The following is an 18833-nucleotide window of genomic DNA, read 5'->3' as shown; positions in this document are numbered from 1 at the left end:
TTATTAGTAAATAGCACATTTCTCAGGCGACGAGTTTTTAAGCTTGTATGCGAATCTTAGCCTTTATATTTTATTCAAAAGTATATATTAAAGATGGACATAAACAATGGCGTGAAGTTGGAGTGTGTATAGTGGCTCGAAGTGTGCCCAGGAGCAAGTGCCACCCTGCTCCCTACAGAACTGAGCGCAAAGCTACCTAATGGGCTATCTGTGGTATTTCCACCATGGGTATAGAGACCCGGTTTCTAGCGTTATAACGCTGCAGACTTATCACTGTGTCAATGTAGGCCACACAAAGGTAACTTGAATGAATATTGTTACGACAGCGGAAGTCACGTGACCCTAGTAGCGTACGTGAAGTTTCTCGAATTATTGGGGAAGCCCGAGTTTGTTCGAGATGCCCTCTTCTTTAGTATATAAGCCTGCCAGTTGGGTAATATAAAGTGTGTGTTTTGTACTCTTCGAGAGCGAAATTATAGAGATTGTAAATCGCTGTGATTTATAGCGTGTATTATAAAAGTTGTTAAGTTTAAAGTGACGAGAAACGTACTGACTGTGGAATTGCTCTGTACTAAAAGTTTGTATGGAGAAAGAGTAAACTGGTTTCATCAAAAAAGGACTTGTATCGCTGAAGTTCCTCGGAAAGTATTTCTACCGGGAATTAACAAACAAGCGAATACGTAACAATACCAACTTAAGGGTTTTCTCGACTATGTGTTATGCGTAACCTGCACGTTTTCAGAACAAAGAATATATTCAGAATAAATATTATAATCCTACAAGAAGATATAAACACGTGATGTATTCACAAACCACATTAGTAGTGAAAGTAAAGAAAACACAAAGAATGTCTTAATGTTTGGATGAATCTTTCTTTCCCTTGTTTTAATAAGTAAATATAACCTACTTGACTAACCAGTTTAGATTAAGTCTAATTTGAGTTTAAATCTCGTATATATATAGTTGTTCATTTTCCACGGTTTTGTCTATCTGTAAGTAAAAGTATGTTATTATTGAATCAGGGTGTTTATTATTATTGACTCACTTAATTGTAAAATAAAGTTTATTTATTTTATTAAATATCGCGCAAAGCTACTTGAGGGATATCTGCATTAGCTGTCCCTAATTTAGAAGTGATAGATTAGAGAGAAGGTGCTACTCTTGGGCTACTAGTAACAAGTGGGATTGATAGTTACTTTATAACGCACCCACAGCTGAAATGGTCGGTGATGAAATTCGAATCCGTGACCCATAAAAGTGAAAGACGAATGACCTAATTATCAGGCTATGACAGATAATTGAAGAAGACGAAGAATAAAAATACCCAGCCTGTTAAACTTTGGTTTAGTACAACTTGTCTATTTTAGTAATTATATAAACGTTAGTTTAGATGGACATCACAGTGGTCATACATGGATTGATAAATGGTGAGAATGGTAGAATTATGGGACATAAGTATGAATTTTGGCAAGTTAGGAGTCACCTTCAGCTAAGACATCTTTATTTTTTAACAGGGTGGTTAGCTTTTGTAACGGGCTGCTATCAGATGTGATGGATGGATGGAGTAAATTTAATGGGGGTTTAAAGGAAAGGCTTGATAAATATTTGAATGTTAAAGGCCGGCATGGAGTTTTTTTACCAATAGGTCCCTTGCTATTCTTAAATTTTATGTAACATTATTTTAATATGCGACAGTTAATGGCCACAGCAAGTAACAGTCATAATTTGCTGGCATAATAAAATAATAATGGAAATTTTGATACATCAAAATTCGGTATTTTCTCAACTTTTTGCTTACGTATATAAACATTTGAAAAATTAAAATAATTTGATATAAGTTTTTGCATATTCTTCGTAAAATATTTTTTCTTACTAACTTTGCTTTAAAGTGTTTCATAATTAGTTAACGTAATAATCGTAATTAATTATACAGTATTAGAAACCATCTTGCCAAAGAAGCATTGCTTTCTTGTTTCTTTCAGAGCGTCATTCCGAAGTAGGATTACTGATTAGGGTTAACGTTAGGTTTGTTTTGATGCTTAGTTATATCCATTGCATTTGTGAACAACATTCTCAGAAACATTTCATTAAAACAAATAATTAATGAAACTGAATTGAAAGAGAAACTATTAGTGATATTTCATCCGTAACAATTAGAAAAATCTTACTGACCAGCCACAATTTTAAGGTCCTACTCAATTGATAATGAAAAACAGCAGTCATTGTCAATTGTGATACAACTCAGACGAATAATAAAATAAAGCGAAAAGATTCTGTGATTGCTTAAGTATTGGTAAGTAAAAATTACTATATTATATGTTAGCCATTAGATTTTTATTATAACGAACGTGAAAATTTTCATAGTTGATTTTTTGTTGATATTCAACGAGGGTTCTACTTTATAATTTATATTTAAGTTTCACTTCCAATTTCCATTGTTCTAAGTGAGGGATAACATTAATAATGAGACATTTGGCCTGTGAACTAGGCTATCCTATTTTGCACTACTACTACTAGTACTAATACCACTCAACATTTGCCTCGCAAATTATTATAATAATTTTACACAAACTAATGTTAATGCAAAATTCACACCCAGTGTCTCCTTACATGGACATCTATGTAGACATTAAGTGTCAAAATCTAAGTAAAAGTGCTAATTACTTTTACATTCTAGAATTCACAATGTCATAGTTAATTGTATAAGTTATATGTTGCTGCAAAAAAGCCATTTGAATGTTGATGTTATGTTTAATGGTAGTATTTAACCAGTTCTTGTGACTCAAACTGCAATGCAGCATTATATCTTTGTTTTTCTCTGAGCAGCTTCTTTTAAGTTATTTGGGGAAAATAATTTGAAGTCCATTTATGATAATATGACTAATGTAACAAAATAAACTTATTTGTACAGTTTCACAGCTTATCAATCGAGTAACTGAATGTATCTGATAACTAACATTGAGCCAGGTAATTCTCTTAAACTAAATATTTCACTGATTTGCTGTTCAATCTCGAATAAGCTGACCATCTTATATTTATATCTCATCTCATCTCGTTAAATTTACTAGATTGTTGTGACATCATCTAGAATATTCTAGGTGTTCTAGAACTATTTTAATAATATCTTGCAACCTCTAACTAATATCTAAATTGAAACATTGAAAATAATTGCTTACAACACTAATGTTTCTTTTGATTGGGTGTGTGTTGTTGTGTATGTATTTGCAAAAAGGTTAGTTATTCCATCAATCCAAAATGTAAAAAATTAAATAGAAATGGAAGAATATATATATGTGTGTGTGTATAACACTGAAAATTATAGTCATTGTTATAAATGTGCATACTTCTTGGATTATCGAAATACTTTGGTGAAGAGATAAAAGATTTTGGTTTGACAAACCAAATGTATCTATCACGTTGTCATCATTTTATAATTGTAAAGCCTTTCAAGTAGAATGTTAATACAAGTCACTGGAATTATGTTGATTCTTAATGTGTTTTATTTCATTCTGTTCCAAAACATACAGAGTAAGGATGACATTGAATATTCCTCTAGTTTATTACAAAAAAAAAGTACTTCATATAAAACCATACATGAGAAGGATTGCAAAAAACAAAACATCTCAAATGATTAGAGAAAAATAGTCACACTCAAATATATTTTGCATTTTTTTTCATTGTACTGATCTATTTGAGTCTATTTGAAACTATGTTAACTGTATTCTCCACCACCTTATATATATGCACTTTCATAAATTGACCACATAAAGGGTGAATCCCTTTGTTTGAAATGTGTAGTCAAACTTTCTGAAATGTAATGATTTTAAGATTTAAATCATAAAGAATTCACTGTGAAACTGATCTTTGTATTTATTCAAGATAATGTCAATTCTGTTTTAAAATTACAGAACTATCCAAATTGATTCAAACTTTGATATCATAAAATTTATAACAAATTAATTGCTATTTTATTTTTCAAATACATATTCCATCGATTGGTTAGTTCTGTTCATCTGAAGAAGGACTTATGCTCAAAATGTAGTGTACTTTAAAAATAAAATAATTATTTGAGCTGAATTTTACCATATCAAAGTTTTGTTAAGGTGAGTATTTAACACAATGCTTCATTATATATTTTTTTATCCCATCCAAATTTGAAGTTTATAAAACAGAATCATTACTGGAGGTTCATTGATCATATTTGTGAGTACATCATTGTAAAGTTGTATTCATCACCCATTTTATTAGCTTAATTTTGTGTGTAAAATTTAATGTAAGCTTTATTAGTTGATTAAAGATGTGGTGTGGTTCTTTTTCTGCTGTGTATCATATTGTGTTTGAATTAATTAAAAATGTGATGTGTTCAACTGTGTAATTGTCAGAACATTGAATTAAGGTATTAGTAATGTTCAATGTTTTTATTTATTTTTAAATGATATGGATTAATACCAAAATACTAATTATTTATTTCATTATTAATAAATTTTGATAATACTACTGTTTTTTGTGGTGATATTTTTACTGATATTGGAAAAATAATTTTTTTATAAACCATAATTCAATAGTTCTTAAGTAAATGATATGTTTTTACTTTTTGTATTTTAAACAATTTGTGTGTATTGATCTTGTAACATTAATTTTTTGCAGTGTTGTTATGATGTTATTATTATTTGATTTTAAGTTGTTTATGCGCAGTATTTGAACTGGGTAATTAGTGAAATTTGCTAACCAATTAATCATCAGGCTCTTTAATCATTCACATTCAGCTACTTGATTATTCTCATGAGATGGCTAAAAAAAGAACTAACATTCCTAATCAGGTTTTGATTCCTGTGGTGGGAAGAGTACAGAAACCTATTGTGTAGCTTTATGTAACAAACAAACATAATGGCATTATTTCAGTTACTTGGATTGTTGGAATTGATATAGTCATTGTTATTTCAATTGATTATTTTGTGACACTAATTGATATAGTCATTGTTTATAGGTAATCAATGTAATTGAGTTAATTGATCAACTCTATTCAGTATATTAAATGTTAATTTTTTATTAATGATATAAATCTTCTTTTCATGAAAATTTTGTAAAATTGTCAAAAGTGTAATTGGTTGCATAGGCTATGTATTTCTTGACAGTATGTTGTATGTGTAATTGTGTCAAGTATTGTGACTATATATATATATCATTTGTAATACTGATATTTTTTATAAAATTTCATTTATGTTTTTTATAAATTATGGTATATTTTTTTATCTCATAATGATTTCATTTTCATCCAAAACTTTGTATTTTATATGTGTAATCTTAATTGTTTTAACATAAACTGTAATTCTTAACCAGTTCAAGAAGTATTTTGTGTTTCATATTGATAATTTTTTTCTTTTTTTTCTTGTGAAAAAATTACATGTTCCACATGCAGTACTTTCCTCACAATATCACTTATGGTTTTTAATCTTTGAGTTCTCTAAGGTTTTACAGTTGACTGTAGAATTCTGTCAATGTGTAACATGATCTATGGATTTGTGAAGCATATCTTGCTGCATTTTATACCCTCCCCCCCAACTACCACAATATTATTAATGAAAGAGGTTTAGATAACATAACACTTAAGGGACAGCAAATGGCCTATGCCGGTCCATCAAGGTTGTACCATCCAATTAAAAAAACATACAAACTCAGATCCAATTTAAATATTCATTGGACCTTCCAGTAAGTTCCTTGAAGTTTACCATATCTGAAAGCAATCCATGGAAAGTCCAGTCACCCTTTATTAGTAAAGTAAAACTTATTATAGTTCCATTCCAAAATTTATATTTGTGTTCCCATGTCCTATCATTCTCACCATTAAATATGAGAAAAAATTCCCTTAATAACCTTGAATACCTCAATCAAATTCTAATTAATTCTACTTAACCTGTTTTTGTATGGCAACCTTTCAGGTATCATTTTAGTAGCCCTCTTTAAACCCTATCCTACAATTCAATATCCTTCTTAAGATAAGGAGCCCAAGACTGAAAACAATACTCCAAATGAGGCCTAACTAGTGACCTATATAATGAATTAACCTTTTTTAGGCTTATATTAGTATTTATATAAATATAACCCCAAATTCCATTTGCCATACTACTAGCAACAGAAAGAATCAAATATAATTTTCATAATTTTATAATAACAGTTCCTAGAGAGTTAAATTAAAGAACTTTTTTCCTTTTAGTATTAATTGAAAATTGAACTTGTATATGTAAAAAACCAACAAAACACAGAATGCAATTTGGCCCTTGGTTATCAACTGATGAAACAGTATGTTCCAACCTTTGTAAGTAATAATGTAAGAAAAGTAAATTTAATTAGCTATACTCATTACCATGTTGATTTTGAGTGTTGCTCTAAGTAGATAACTTGATCTAATTGGATGCTAATTTATCCATTGCATCTTAAAAGCTTAATGAAATGGGTGGAAACAACTTACATGCAAAAAATCCATAATTCTGATTTTATGTAGTACAAAAAAATAAAATGAAACTACAAGCAAGTCAAATAAGGAAAATTTTATAGTAAAAGAGAAAAAAGTATTTTTAAAAAAAATTCATTTATATTCTTCTTTTTCTCATACTAATTTTTAAAAGAGGGTGAGTACTGAAAGATATCCAAAAGTAATTTGGGTGTTCTTAGTGACTTGCATTGCTTTATTAGTAAAAGTAAAACGGTACTATTCTATTGGTTTTTTGCAACTGGAACAATATCTGAAAAGTTTTCTCATGATACAACAGGCAGGAAATATATGTATGATAAAGGTTTAGGTCATACAACATCATTTGGACTTGTAAAGCTTTTACCTTCTTATATGAACTGCAGATGTGGATGACATATTTTCATTGGTTTCTTTATTTTTTTTGTTAACGTATATCTTTAGACATGAAGTTTTTTAATAAGCTTGATAAGCTATGAATATTTAATTTTACCAATAACAAATGTTCTAATTTCATTTGTCAATGATTCATGTGTAAACTTTCTTTTATAACAAATGGTAGTTATTATTTCAAAAATATGATCATGTCAATAAAACAAGCAAACAAAATTATGAGGCAAAAAACTTAGCTGGATTTGGATCAGCTACCTACAGTAAGGAATACAGAGCAAAGTAATTTCATTTGGAAAGAATAGAAGTTACGCAGTGTATTTTATATAATTTAAAATATATATATATATATATATATATAGTGTTATCTTGTTTCATCCTACATTGCTATCATGCAAATAAGTGATTGTCTTTTATTAGTGGGAAATGAGTAGCAGTAATGTGAATATCATTCACTTGTGATTGATCATATGAAGACATAAGTAATTAATGTTAACGTAAAATTGAGTAAGTAGAACTCTAAATTCATAATATTCAAAGGATGCCATAATATGTGTTGTTTGCAAAAATCCAGGCTTGGCATTTTTGAATTGTAGATATATTCTGTTTTACTTGTGAAAGTTCAAATAATTATTCTGATTTGTTTTTTAAGAATCTCATGATTAACCTTTTGATTATTTTTAGTAAAGAATAAAGGATTTGTTACAAGTTATAATTTTTGATGGCTTAACCAGCGGAGGTAAATAAGAACACATATTCTATTTTGTTATTGGTTATTTACTTGTATTGTGAGTTATGTTTATCACATAAGTAATTATTAACATTATTGAGATCTGCTATGCACTTTATCTTTAAACAAATTTCTTAATTTATTCTGTTATGTCAGTTGGAATTTTAGATAACATATATATGGGTTTAGAGAATTAAATTTAAAATACTGTTTAAATATGCCCTGAGTGTTCTAATATTTGTGTGTTCTAGTTACAAACACCTGCTTTGTGTCACACAATTAAGAGTCGGGTGTCCATCTATAAACCTAACCACTTTTTCCTATATTTATTAAAAATACCTTTGAAAACCCATTCATCTGTTTCTGTATTCATGCCTTAACTATCCTCCAATGGATAACTACCCTTTAGTTATAAATACATTATGATTTCTGTTTCTATGTACATGCATGTATGGTATTGTTAAGGATTGTTCACAGAGAAGTTCCTTACTGAATACATCCAGATCTCTTCTTAAGCATACAATTTAATCTTTACATACAAAGTATCAGCTTCTTTCATAAATAAGACATTGAAACAAACTCAAGGTGTTGTTTTATACATTAGGAAATAATAGTATATTTTTATCTTAAGTTTTGAACTGTTCATTAATCCTGAAAGTATAAATATTTTGGTACATTGAAAACTTGACAACTTTGTATAATATTTTCAGTACTTGGTCATAAGGTACATAGAAAACTTGATAGTCTTATAGAATACTTTAAATTGCATTAATATACATATGTCATAGAATAATTAAGGAACTTAAGCCTTCTATAATATCACAAACACTTCTCATAGGGTACATAGGAAACTTGACAGCTTTCTATAATACCACCAATACTTCTCATAGGGTACATAGGAAACTTGACATCCTTTTATGATTCCACCAATACTTCTCATAGGGTACATAGGAAACTTGACAGCTTTCTATAATACCACCAATACTTCTCATAAGGTACATAGGAAACTTGACATCCTTTTATAATACCACCAATACTTCTCATAAGGTACATAGGAAACTTGACATCCTTTTATAATACCACCAATACTTCTCATAGGGTACGTAGGAAACTTGACAGCCTTCTATAATACCACAAACACTTCTCATAGGGTACATAGGAAACTTGACAGCTTTCTATAATACCACCAATACTTCTCATAGGGTACATAGGAAACTTGACATCCTTCTATAATACCACAAACACTTCTCATAGGGTACATAGGAAACTTGACAGCCTTCTATAATATCACAAACACTTCTCATAGGGTACATAGGAAACTTGACAGCTTTCTATAATACCACCAATACTTCTCATAAGGTATATAGGAAACTTGACATACTTTTATAATACCACCAATACTTCTCATAAGGTACATAGGCAACTTGACAGCTTTCTATAATACCACCAATACTTCTCATAAGGTATATAGGAAACTTGACATACTTTTATAATACCACCAATACTTCTCATAAGGTACATAAGAGACTTGACAGCTTTCTATGATACCATCAATACTTCTCATAAGGTACATAGGAACTTGACAGCCTTTTATAATACCACCAATACTTCTTATAGGGTACATAGGAAACTTGACATCCTTTGTCAAGTTTCCTATGTACCTTATGAGAAGTATTGGTGGTATTATAAATCATAAAAGGATGTCAAGTTTCCTATGTACCCTATGAGAAGTATTGGTGGTATTATAGAAAGCTGTCAAGTTTCCTATGTACCCTATGAGAAGTGTTGGTGATATTATAGAAAGCTGTCAAGTTTCCTATGTACCCTATGAGAAGTGTTGGCGATATTATAGTACCCTATGAGAAGTATTGGTGGTGTAGGAAACTTGACATCCTTTTATAATACCACCAATACTTCTCATAGGGTACGTAGGAAACTTGACAGCCTTCTATAATACCACAAACACTTCTTATAGGGTACATAGGAAACTTGACAGCTTTCTATAATACCACCAGTACTTCTCATAAGGTACATTGGAAACTTTGACATCCTTTTATAATATCACCAATACTTCTCATAGGGTATATAGGAGAATTGACAGCTTTCTTTAGTACCACCAATACTTCTCATAGGGTACATGGGACACTTGATAGCCTTCTATAATATCACCAATACTTTTCATAGAGGACATAGGAGACTTGACAGCTTTCTATATCACCAATACTTCTCATAGGGTACATAGGAAACTTGGCAGCCTTCTATAATATCACCAATACTTCTCATAGGGTACATAGGAGACTTGACAGCTTTCTATTATACCACCAGTACTTCTCATAGGGTACATAAGAAACTTGACATCCTTTTATAATACCACCAGTACTTGTGTCATTGGGTACATAAGAAAGTTGACATCCTTTTATAATACCACCAGTACTTTTGTCATAGGGTAAATAAGAAACTTAATAGTCTTCTGTAATAGAGTGGTATATAAGCATACCATGTGTTTACTACCTCCTTGTATTAATAGAGAAATTTTCTATATTTTTCATTTGAGCAGACATGTATGCTGTTTCCACAAAGCATATTGGTAAAGAATGTTATTATGTTCCTTTTGTTTTAGCTACCTGTTGTTCTATGCCATTCACCTAGAGTAGCACATTTTGTCATCCCATGGTAAAGATAGCTGTAAGGTCACTTGTAGAATATGAAGTTAGATAGCTGTTTTTTCTTTTGGCAGTCTGGTGATATCTTGAGATTATGATCTCCCTTATGATATGTTTCAATGGGATTGACCTTCAGTGACATAGGTAGCACTCGCATCTTAAGAGAGAGACCACTAGAATTGTGTATGTACTGCTGTGTTCTTACTCTGTCTCTTTCTCTCTCAAGTTGAAGCCCCCAGTTTGGTAAGATCATATCTATCTATTTTATAAGTTTTTAGGAGAGTTTAGAGAGACAAGTAACAAGTAAAGGTACTGTCCTTCATCCAATACACACATTATTTTAATTGAGTGTGAATAAAGAGTGTTTACTTGTATTTTTACATTGTGTACAGTCTTTTTCTTTCTCAAATGTAGTCAAAGTCTGAGAATTTGAATTTACTCCATGATATATTTCCTGATCGAATCTCTTGTTATTTTCTGTAGACCTATCTTGTCACTCTTGGGGGGAATCAGTTTTATATAAGAATACCACAATACTCGTGTCATAGGGTACCTAGGAAACTTGGCAGACTTCTATAATACCTTCAATACTTATGTTAAAGTGCTTGTGTCATAAAGTACCTAGGAAATTTGACAGACTTCTATAATACCTTTGATACTTGTGTCATAAGGTACTTAGGAAATTTGGCAGACCTCTATAATATCATCAATACCTGTGTTATAGGGAACATAAGAAACTTGACAACCTTCTATAATACCATCAGTACTTGTGTCACAGGGTATGTAGGAAACTTTACAAGCTTTCTGTAATGCCATGAGTGCTTGTGTTATAGAGAATATGGGAAACTTGACACCTTTAATGCTGTTAATTTTTGGGTCTTGGAATTCCTAGAAAGTCTTAAATATAATCATATTCATACATTAGAGACATAAAGCAAGCTGATGTGAACTACTGTGTATGAAAATATATAATAAGACTATCAAATAACATGATAGGTGATGTTTAACGGCATTTGATTCCTGTGTGCAACAAGCCTAGGTTGTACTTTACACACATTCTTGTGTGATGATGATTAACATGCAGTATTTTCTTTCTTTTTTTTTCAGGCTGAAGATGAAGAAAATTGATCCCCTTTAATGTCCAAATTTATCATTTTTCCTGTTGTTGTTTTTTAAATGTGTCTGTATCATATTATAGTTGTATCATGTTATTTTAATGCTTTCTCAGTATTAAGAAATAAAGTGTGCAGTGAGCCACTTGTTTATCTTACAGTGGAATCATGGTTTGAAAGACAAAAACTGACATTCCATGGAACCCAACTGTGGAGAAGAAGTAAAACAATTAAAACCAGGGATGAAACGGGACGGCCCATGTGCCCAATGTGTTGGAAGACATTTTTTGACATGAGTAACCTTAGAAGACACATGGAGATCCATGATCCATATCGAAGTCCCCATGCTTGTTCGGTCTGTAAGAAACAATTTGCCTGGAAGACCCATTTAGCAACCCACATGAGAAGTGAACATCCTGATTATCAGTAGTTTGTTTTTCATTTTCTAAAGTTATGAAGAATGTTGTTTCAATTTTGAAATTGCATATGTTTCTCTATTTATGTTAGAATAAAAATGAAATTTTCAGACCACAGATTAGCTTATTCTTATTTTACAGATTATCTCTATGCAAAAGATATTTCACTCTTTGGCCTAGTTTTTTGTAAAATGTTCTATTTAGCGGCCATGTTACATGAAAGAAGAGACTGTAACAATGTACTTATATGAAATGTTTTTACTACAATGATAAATATAGGACATGATCCTGTGTAATGTATAATATAGTGAATAAAACTAATTTTTATACAAGTTGTGATTTTTCTTTCATTAAATTTATAGTATGTAGAAAACAGTAAAATTTAAATTAGATAAAAATTTGTATAAGGCTATAAAGGAAAACAACTTTTTTCCAATTTGTGCTTTAACAGTAAGCTTGATTATTTCACTATATATATGCTACTCAGTCTATTTGTATTAATAATAACAACATTGTGGCACTTTAAAATAATATTGCATTTTATAGTATTCAATATTAGGTTCAATGGAAAAAGTATTTTCACTAAAATATCTATTCTATGGAAAAGCCTTTTAACATTGAAGAAATACATTCCAAGTTAATACTTGTTGTGTATGAGGCTTAGGTTACAGAATTTAAAAAAAACAATAGCACCAGCACATAAACATTTCTAGTGAAAATATTAGAAGAATTGATACCAAAATGTAAAGTACCTGTTATGCTGCTTTAATAATATGTAGAGGGGGTATATTATTATTTTACCAACTCCTTCCATGGTGGTATTTCTTCCACCATGGATTTTATAGGTGGCAGATTGATTGCAATTTAATTGTTTAATGGTAAAATTTTCAAAAATTAGAAATGCTTGATTTCAAAGGTTAATATTGCATATGACTGAAAAAAAACATTCCTTCCAACATAATTTAACTGAACTAATGTTTTATACCAACCAGGATTGATAAGTCACATAAACATAATTTTTCTAAAATAATAATCTTTTAAAGAAACTGTCAGTTTCAACTTGTACATCATAACTGTTTGGTTTATTGTTTCTAAAATTTTAGCTTGGTTTATTTTAGGATGCTGGATTGAGGAAGTTTCATCTCAAGGCCAGCGAAAGGAACAACATTTTCAGTGTACCGTTTGTTCCCGTTCCTTTAACCGCAAGGGAAACTTGTCAAGACATATGGTGTTGCATGCGCCAGTGAGAAGTAAATTCACATGTCAGCTTTGTGGGGTAGAATTTTTTTGGAGACATCATTTAGTTAGACATTGGAGATACAATCATTCTGAACATTCTCATGAAAACTTGCAGTCATTAGCTCTTCAGTGATGGATGTAGGTTAGAGATGTCAGGAGTCATGCAGTAATCGTAACAGTCAATTTTTGTTTGTGTCATGTAATTATCATGTAGAATTGTGTTTTACTTTCATATTTACTAACGACTTGTTTTACGTAACCTGTAAGTTGTTGTTTTTGTGACGTTGGTTGTTTCTTGCTTTGATTGAAATGTGATGTCAGTTAAATAATTAAATTTGATACTTTAGAGGAACTGTAGAAAATCTCGTATATTTTATAAAATGTTATAATCAAGAAGAAGAATTTGTGAAAGACTCGGTCTTTAAAGCCGTTTAACTTCATAAAATACAGGCAATAATAGCCTTTCGTTTGTACTTGCTGAAAGCATTCGCGTGCTGTATGAAAGAGCAATCGATCGTTCGTCAACTATTGCGTTGGTCAGGTTAAAGTTGAGTCGAAATACAGCTTTAATGACGTCACTTTTAATCGATGTATTTGCCGCAGTTTGCCGGGATACAGCATGACAGCGTATAGAGTTATGCATCGTTTGAAATGACATAAAAAAATAAATTTAAAGAGTATAAGGATAACAAATTTATTGTCTGTATTATAAATGGCTAAAATGATGTGGGATATAAAATAGAAAAATATACAATGTTTCGTTAACCAAATTCAGGCGATTGAAGCATTATCAGTCTATATTGGGTATTGTTAAGAGCTTTTTTTGTTGTTGTTACCATTTCAAAAATGAGAGTTCAACGTGTGTTTATTTAAAAAGCGCTTGTTCCTTTAAATCTAAGGAAATCAACACTTTGAATACAAACATATACATAATATGGAAGAAGTTTACTTTCGTTTTAAGTAAAGTAAGAGTTGTCAGGATTATGACTTACTTTATTAAACAGTACTGAATTTGTTTAATGTTTTAGATTGTCAAAGTGAAGCCAAACTTTCAAATTTATATATATTGTTATTATTGTATCCACTGAACTAAAACATACCGTAAGTTTTGAGAGCAGACTACCACATCTAAAGATTTTCTGGTGAAATAGTGGTTCGAAAGGATTTTCGCCTTCTAACTTTTTTTTGTTTTTGTTTTTTTGTATACTAGAACGTGTAACTGCGTGTTTTGGGATCAGTGGTAGCATTTTTTTTTGCAGAATGGACATAACTTCATAGCTGGTATAGAAGAGTGGCAACGGACGGGGCTTTGCCTCATCAGGCTATGTCGAAAGCAGAAGCAAGTGACCTAGCAGGTTGATATTGAATCACGAACGGCTTAGTGAGCTCTGGCACGTCTTTTCCTTATCATGAAAACTAGAGCGAAATGGGAACAGAGATAAATAACAGGCTTCGTGAGATGTATTATTTCATTATATGTATGGAGTTCAGTAATAAATATGATATGAAGCCGCGTTATTCGCACATTTTAGAAATTAATATTGTTGTGGCAGAAATAGCATAGGCCAGACGTCGTTTAGTTGACATTTGTTCTGGTTATGTTTATTTTTGTTAAGTAATTCAAGGCAATTACAGTTGTAAGTTTACCATTGTTATTCTTGCAGCTTTGGTATTGTAAACCTGCAACTGTACAATACCAGTTATAAATGTTTGTTGTACGTTTATATATTGTTAGATTAATAACGGGCTACGTTATTCAAGGTAATTACACCTGCAGGTTTATTGTTTGTTGCTCATAAATCCAAAACTTGATTTGAAATTAAAATGTATAAAGTAACTTTGGTGTTAAACCTAGTCTGTGTTTATTATTTTATGTATCTACCTACTGTGTCTTTGTTTATTTGACTTGCTGTACGTTTGTTAATTATTTGTATAAGACTGACCACTAGTTGTTCATCATTCGTTACAGTTATGGTGGGTGGAAGACGAAGAGGTAGACCACCACGTGCTGCACACATGTCTCGTGAACCGGGTCTCATCTGTTCTATCTGCAAAACCAGTTATACTAACAAGACCATCCTGAAAAACCATATGAACATGCATCGACCCCAACGGCAGGTCTACTACTGTGAAATCTGTAACAAGGGTTTCTACTGGCAGACTAATGTTTACGCTCACAAACGAATGGTGCATCAGACTCCTCCACTCAGACACTACTCACCGATAAGGTCGAACAAATCACCACAAATGTCCTCAAACTAATGAATGTTTGTTTACACCACATATCTTACCCACACCCTTTTCACAAAATCAGAGAAAAGGTCACCCCAGATGAGGGCTGAAACACGTTCCCTTATATATATATATATATATCATATAATATCTTGTACATCTGATTTTAAAACGCGCAGAATTTCCACACCGGTTTTATTATGCTCTGATTGCGTAGTTTATACATTTGCGTAAAATAACCCCCTCCATTTCTTTTGTAATCGAAAGTCGACGTGTTATTGCAAAAATTTTTTAAATACAAGTTTTGTGACTGTATTGAGTTAGGACTAGCAGTAATTTGTCAATATCATGTAGTAATTATACATCAATAAGTCTTACTTAAATTCTATGATATCGGTATTAATACAGTGTAGCAACGAGTAGAAAGCAGGAATTTTAATAAGTACTATTATCTCTGTTGTATGGACGTGTTTGTGTGTTAGATGTTTAACGTTGCCCTGATATCGGTGTTAATACAGTATAGCAACGAGTAGAAAGCAGGAATTTTAAAAAGTACTTGACGTTCAACTCATATATATATGAATATTATGTGTGTTGTATGGACGTGTTTGTGTGTTAGATGTTTAACGTTGCCCTACTCTAGTTATATAGGTGCCGTAACATTTTGTGTTTAGATTTTAACTGATATTATGAAAAATCTAGCTAATAACTATTGAACGTATAATTATGTATTGTTTTGTGTGTGTATGCTCAGTGCCATACCGTGTAAACTTTTATGTTGTATTTTTGATATTGGTCAAGTTTTCAAATTACGTAGTGTGCCATAACAATTTGTGTGAATCTATTGTATATTGAGGAACGTATATTCAGAGATGTGCTTCATTTTTCAATATTATTTATTTATTGAATGTAATATCTGCATATACATTTAAGTCACATTTGTATATCTATCTTTAGTTACAGCTGAGCTTACATGACGTCCCTAGGTGGGTCGGGTTAAGATCCAGGGTTCGATTCCCAGCGCGGATATCCCATTGTGTAGCTTTGCGCTTAAACAAACAAACAAAGCTTACCCTAACAATTTTGAAGGTAGTTCATTAATAATATTATTACAAAGCAAAATTATTAAGCCTTCTAGAGTAATTCGAGTTGAAAATCAAACTTTACCTATTTACTAAAAGTAAAATATGTCAAAAGCTAATAGAACTTTTCATAAAACCTGTAATTGAATCATTGCTTATGAATTTTATGCTTTTTAAACGTTGAACCGAAAATAAAAAACTTATTTTGGAAACTTAAATATAGTCCACTATATTTCATCGAAGTTGATTAGATCTAACTTTGAACTGCCTCAGAAGTGCCACGTAGCGGTTTAAGCATTTTTTCTTTTGTAGGTAAAATTATTTTTATCAAAATATATGCAAGTGACTCACACTTAATGATTTGAGAATACCAATCATTTCAAAATTGTTTAGATGAAATATTTACTTCCACGATATACAGCTGTATGATATTTCTATATGATAACATCATTATTTAAGTCTTAATACTTGTTTTAGGCGAGCTCTGTAAATCTTTGAAAAACAAGGCGATTCTTTGGAGAGGTTGCGACACTTGCCCAGCAAAAGATAATACGCGTGATCCCAAGATAATACATATAAAATATGGTTCGGTCGTTTTTGTACTCTTACTAAAGAATGTCACATTTATTTCTAACTTCTGAATTAACCCACTTTAAATTAGTATATAAGACAATCACATACTGGAGGTGGCCACATACTTTCTTCGTATTTTAGCTTGAGTTATCAAGTGCACGGTGTTAAAAAATATACTGGTTTTTCTGTATTGTGTTAACACGTGCAGTGCGAGTTACAATTGCAAGGACACTTAGCTTATATTTCAAAATTTCTAACCCAATATCATGATACTGGAAGTTATTTATGAGGGTAAGCCATAACTTTCCACTGTAGCTTTCTTGTTGGAAGAGTAAATCATTTCATTCCACATAAGCCTCATTACATGGTTAAATATCTGTTCTGTACCTTCAACTGAGATTTCATTTTTACATACCTCCTTTTGTTTAGAATATCGTAGACTGAAAACAGGTATTTATTTGTAATTGACATTATTTTGATAGTAATTAATTTTATTAGGTAGGCAGGAAGTTTGTTCAATTCAAAAATATTTTGTATATATATATATATATATATTCGTTTTCATTAACTAATTTTTCCAAAGACGAATGAACTTATTAAGTGTAAAGTTACAAATTAGTAACAGATGAGTAGCGGACTAAGCACTAATTACACGTACCTGATAATGTAGCAAGTGTTTCAGTGAAGTGGATCATCTCCGCGGGCTGTTTCCGTTTACATAGATTTTAATATACAAATAATAAAATAAAGCAAGTCTTACTTTTCTTTATTATTTCGTGGTGGTATCATTTATATGAAACTCAGACTGGAGTTTTATTTACCATTTTTTTATATTACTGTTATCCAGGAAAATGAATCGGTGTGTTGATTTATAAAAAAATTGCAAATACCTGTTGAAAACTGCAGTTAAACTTTTATTTGACGTCAGGCATGGCATAATGTTGTGCACACCCCGAACTATTTTGCTCTTTATAAAAGTGCCATTCTCTCTTGTCAGCATTTTGTGCTTCCGAGTAGTGAAAGTGGGGTTTTCCCCCACACCTAAATTACGAGTATTTGGATCTTTAGGTCCCCACCCACCCTGTGTGCTGCTTTCACTGCCACAAACAGCTTATTTACCCAAAAGAAAGGCTCTATCACCTATTCATCCTGGTTCTTCCGCTTCTTGCTTGCTGACCTCGATAGACAGAATAGACACACATGTATATAGGTATGTATGTATGTACGTATTAATTTTTTCGTACATTACTGGCTATGCTATCAACATTAAGCCACCCATGAAATTTTAAATCTTGTGCGGGGTGAAGAGAAAATCATTTTCCGAACACCCCCGGTTAAGTATGACCCTAAGTTTTCCTGACCAGGGTTATAAGATTTTAAACCAAAATCATTGCCATGTTTTTCTTCTTCTTCTGTCGGCATTTAAAAACTAAGTGACAGTTGTATCTTAACCTTGGGATCTATGATTTGGACGTATAGTCAGAATATAGAATATTCTTTTTAAAAACTAGGTGAAAGTTGTATCTTAACCTTGGGATCTATGATTTGGACGTATAGTCAGAATATAGAATATTCTTTTTAAAAACTAGGTGACAGTTGTATCTTAACCTTGGGATCTATGATTTGGCCGAATAGTCAGAATATAGAATATTCTTTTTAAAAACTAGGTGACAGTTGAATCTTAACCTTGGGATCTGTGACTTGGCCGAATAGTCAGAATATAGAATATTCTTTTTAAAAATTAGGTGACAGTTAACCTTAACCTTGGGATCTATGACTTGGCCGAATAGTCAGAATATAGAATATTCTTTTTAAAAACTAGGTGACAGTTGTATCTTAACCTTGGGATCTACGACTTGGCCGAATAGTCAGAATATAGAATATTCTTTTAAAACTAGGCGACAGTTGTATCTTAACCTTGGGATCT

At 31.4% G+C, this 18833-nt stretch overlaps 2 long non-coding RNA genes across 2 annotated transcripts in view; both read left to right on the top strand.

The window, feature by feature from the left end:
* Positions 1–1732: 1732 nt before the first annotated feature.
* On the top strand, positions 1733–12112 carry LOC111086301. The gene is made up of 2 exons (XR_002611026.1): positions 1733–2293; positions 11526–12112. It is a non-coding gene; the product is annotated as an uncharacterized LOC111086301 (long non-coding RNA).
* A 55-nt stretch (positions 12113–12167) lies between these two features.
* The window catches only part of LOC111086303, a 6780-nt gene continuing 114 nt past the window's right edge, over positions 12168–18833 (top strand). The window contains exons 1-2 of the long non-coding RNA XR_002611029.1: positions 12168–13823; positions 14989–18495. This is a non-coding gene — a long non-coding RNA (uncharacterized LOC111086303). The remainder of the gene's footprint in view (positions 13824–14988; positions 18496–18833) is intronic.

The sequence above is a fragment of the Limulus polyphemus genome, unplaced genomic scaffold (genome assembly GCF_000517525.1).
Source record: "Limulus polyphemus unplaced genomic scaffold, Limulus_polyphemus-2.1.2 Scaffold1005, whole genome shotgun sequence".
Lineage (NCBI taxonomy): Eukaryota > Metazoa > Arthropoda > Merostomata > Xiphosura > Limulidae > Limulus > Limulus polyphemus.
The sequence above is the reverse complement of the archived record's forward strand: the minus strand, read 5'-3'. Positions and strand labels throughout refer to the sequence as shown.